The following is a 4,413-nucleotide window of genomic DNA, read 5'->3' on the forward strand; positions in this document are numbered from 1 at the left end:
TGAAGTCACCAGAAGAAATTACACATGCTGCAAAACGTTTAAATTATACAGATGAAATTAAACGCTTATCGATAAATAAAGCTATCGCTTTGTGTTTTGATTTAGATTTATCGGTAAGAAAATATAATATTTTGCGGTCGGTGATAAATGCTATGCATCCTGATTGCTTTCCAAGCTACCACCTTATAAAGAAAGCAAAGGAAGAATTGCTACCTAATCCTATTTTTGTGTCGGAATCTTCAGCAGAAGTGCCGCTCCAAACTTTGCTTAATGTAACAGCTAAAAGCTTATTAGCATTAAACAAAATTAATTGCAGTATGAAAATTTTATTAGAATGTAAATGGGGTTTTGATGGCAGCTCAACTCATAGTACTTATAAACAAACATTTCCTAATGAAAACGCTACCGATGAGTTCATGTTCATTGTGGGGTTCGTTCCACTTAAAATGACAAATAATATCAACAATGATCTCGTATGGGAAAATAAAACTCCTTCTTCAATAATGTACTGCCGGCCAATAAAATTTATATTCATGAAAGAAAATCGAAATTTAATACAATCTACAGAAAAACATTTGTCTCAGCAAATCGACAAACTTGAACCATATTATTTCAAAATTGACAACTTTGATGTTGAAGTTCATTTCAAAATGTATTTAACAATGATTGATGGAGCAGTCGTAAATGTATTAACTGAAAATAGATCTTGTAGTACTTGTTATCTTTGCAATGCCACCCCTTCAAAAATGAATATTTTAACTGAAATTACAAGCCCACCAAATGAATTAAATCTTCAGTATGGATTATCAACGTTGCATGCCTGGATAAGAAGTTTTGAGTGTGTATTAAAAATTGCTTATAGAATACCTTTAGGGTGCTGGAGAGTTACTACTGATGAAGCAAAAGAAATTTTTAATAAAAATAAAAAAAGAAATTCAATTAGAATTACGAAATAGAATGGGATTAATTGTAGATAGAGTCAAAACAGGCTACGGAACATCAAATGATGGAAACACAGCTAAAAAATTTTTCTCTAAATTTGAATTAGCTTCTAGTGTTACTGGAGTTAACACAGAGTTTATAAAAAATTTGTACATAATTTTATGCATTTTATCAAGTGGTAAAACCATAAATTTGTTAACATTTAAAGATCTTCTACAAAAAACTCAGGAAATTTATATAGTACATTACTCATGGTACAATATGCCAGCAACTTTACATAAAATACTGATTCATGGATGTGAAGTTATACAACATTTCAATATACCAATTGGCCTTCTATCCGAAGATGCAATAGAAGCAAGTCATAAAGAATTTCGAAAACACCGATTAAACCACACTAGAAAATCATCAAGAGTTTCATCGAATAAAGATCTTTTAAATCATTTATTATTAGCTTCGGAACCACTTATATCTTCGCAAAGGAAACAAATGCGAAGGAAATCACATGCCTATGATGACATGGCGGAATATTTGATTGAAGAGAGCGTAGATTGCTCCGGTTCCGAATTTGATATAGAAAATATTACATTCAGTGACACCTCTGATGAAACCGAATAAAGTAATTGAAATACGAGTATATGATATATGTATATATTATGAAAACTCATGAAACTTGTTATAAGTAATATAATATTTGAAACAACTCTTTTTTATACGCTTTATATTTGTAAGTAGTTGGTTTAGAAGAAGGAATTTTATGCTAATTTTTCAGATACTTTTTTATAAATATTATTTTTGCATTAAATTTCAGTAAAACTAAAAATGGGACCACGCCCATTTTTTAGAAATATGTTAACATTTTAAAAACATTTATTTGTCTAAAATTTCATTGAAATTGAATCCAATTTGTGCATTTTGATCATTCACTTTGTATGATATGTGGGCGTAAGAATGGGCGGATCACGCCCATTTTTCAAAATTTCATTGAAATTGTATCCAATTTGCGCATTTTGATCATTCACTTTGTATGGCAGGTGGGCGTAAAAATAGGCGGACCATGCCCAATTTTCAGAAACTTTTTATTATCCTTAATATAAGTCTTTATGCAAAATTTCATGAAAATAGCATAACATTTACTATTTTTGTCCGCTTGTTATATGAACACGTTACACTGTGCGGCGGTTGGCGAAGGAAACAGTTATTACAAATCCAGCCGGTTATATGTTTTAGATCCCTCGACACAATTGAAATTCCTTGTCGACAAAGGTGCAGATTTCTCAATTCTACCCGTATCAATTTTCGACAGAACTAAGCCGACGGTATCTTCTAAACTGTTGTATGCAGCAAACGGAACTTCAATACAAACATACGGAAATAAATTGCTGACGTTGAATCTTGGCCTGCGGCGCAAACTCGATTGGGAGTTCGTCGTAGCTGATGTCTACAAACCTATGCTAGGAGCTATGTTGACAGCAAAACCAACATGAAAGTTCATTGTGCAACAGCGTTACATATGCCAGAGCCAGTATTCGCAGTGAATGCAGATCATCCGTTTCGAAAATTATTAGAAGAGTTCAAAGATCTGACAATACCAACATCGTATAACAAGTCTGGAGCAGTAAGAACCACGGTGCAATATCACATCGTTACCACGGGGCAACCAGTCTATAAACGTACCAGGCGGCTCAATCCACAAAGGTTGCAAGCAGCAAAAATTGAGTTCCAATACATGCTTGATCAAGGTATATGCACTCCTTCGAAAAGCGAATGGGCCAATCCGTTACATATTGTGGAGAAGAATAATGGTACTTGGAGGCCGTGCGGAGATTACAGGCGACTCAATGCACAGACAGTTCCAGATCGTTATCCGATACCGCACATTCAAGATTTTACTCAGAATTTGAATGACAAGGCTATCTTCACCACACTTGACTTGGAACGAGCTTATTTCAGTATACCCATAGCACCTGAGGACAGGAAGCTTATTACTATTTTAATCAAGGACCGACCTGTTCAAGTGAGCATCGATAGAGTAAAGGCAGCTTATTTGTTGAATGACGAAATCGAACCAAACATGCAGTTGCCACGATCTACTTCTTTACAGTCAATTCCGGATGCACAACCTGTACGAAGACCTCAGCAGGGGCTCAACTCTAGTCGCAGCACATCTAGCGGCAGAGTTATTCGATTACCTATCAGATTTATGACATAGAATCAAGTGCGTATAACATGGCATTGTTTTCCACTCAACCACTGGTGGGGGAGTCATGTGGCGTTCGTGTGTCATTATTCAAAGTAGAGAAGTTTACTTTGAAAATACAAATTGACAATCAAATTTTCATGCTCATACATTTTCATTTTAAAAATTAGAAAATGAGAAAAATTTTAGAATTCAGAACAAAACTGAACAGAACATAATTGTTAGTAATTTATTGATTCTTAATAAATATTTAAAACCTCATATTGAGAGTCAACCTTACTACAGGGTATTTTGGATTATTGTGTAAGACAAAATTTTTTTAATATATGGACAGGTTAGGGTTGAGTACCGACCGGCACTAATAATTTCCCAAGAAAAACTAAAACCGTTTAACGCAAAAATACATTTTTCGAACTACTGATACTCTCCTCTTAGCTCAAATCGTTGTTCGTGAAACGTTCAACAAAAAAAAGTTGGGATATATTTTATATATTAATAATATTCAAACAGTAGTAGTACATATTATTAATCCCGGAGCTATATTTTCAATTTCCACTCATTTTCACTTTTATATAAATTCAAAACTAAAACAGTAAATTGAAAATATAGCCCATGGATAATAAAAAAATCAGCTGATGATCAGAAAAACTAAATTTTTTTTTAGATATCCAAAAAAAAAACCAAATTCATTATTTGAGCAAATAATACCTCTAATGTTTCAGGCATGTTTTGCTAAGTATACAGTTTGATTTTATAAATATTTGCCATTATATCTATCATAGTTTAAAAATAATTTTTTTTTAAATCGTTATAATTAAAGATTTAAATAGGATGCCTTGAAATGTTGTTTGTTTTATGTATGCTTTATATGTATATATGTTTTATTAAATGCATAATTCATTGTTTTGTATTAGGTTTTAGTTAATGTCGTTATTTAATTTTTATTTTATAATTTCATATCAGTTCTCTATTTATTTAATGGCACATTGTGTTAAATTACTTTTCTATTTGACGTGCAAATAATACTGTATTAAATAAAAGAATGCAAAAACAAAAATTCATTTTGTTTCATATTGTGCACACATTTTCTATTAAAATTATTGAAATATGATCATTTAAAACTGATATTGCAATCATAAATAAAAATTATATCGATAAAAAGAAAGTTGTTTTCTGTAAAACAGTGCATGTCTCATTTTCTCATCTTTTTGTTTTATTATGTAGCGAAGAAGATTCATATAAATTATAGTTTTTTCAAAAATATTTTCGTA

The sequence above is a fragment of the Teleopsis dalmanni genome, chromosome 1 (assembly GCF_002237135.1).
Source record: "Teleopsis dalmanni isolate 2A chromosome 1, ASM223713v2, whole genome shotgun sequence".
In the NCBI taxonomy this organism is placed as follows: Eukaryota; Metazoa; Arthropoda; class Insecta; order Diptera; family Diopsidae; genus Teleopsis; species Teleopsis dalmanni.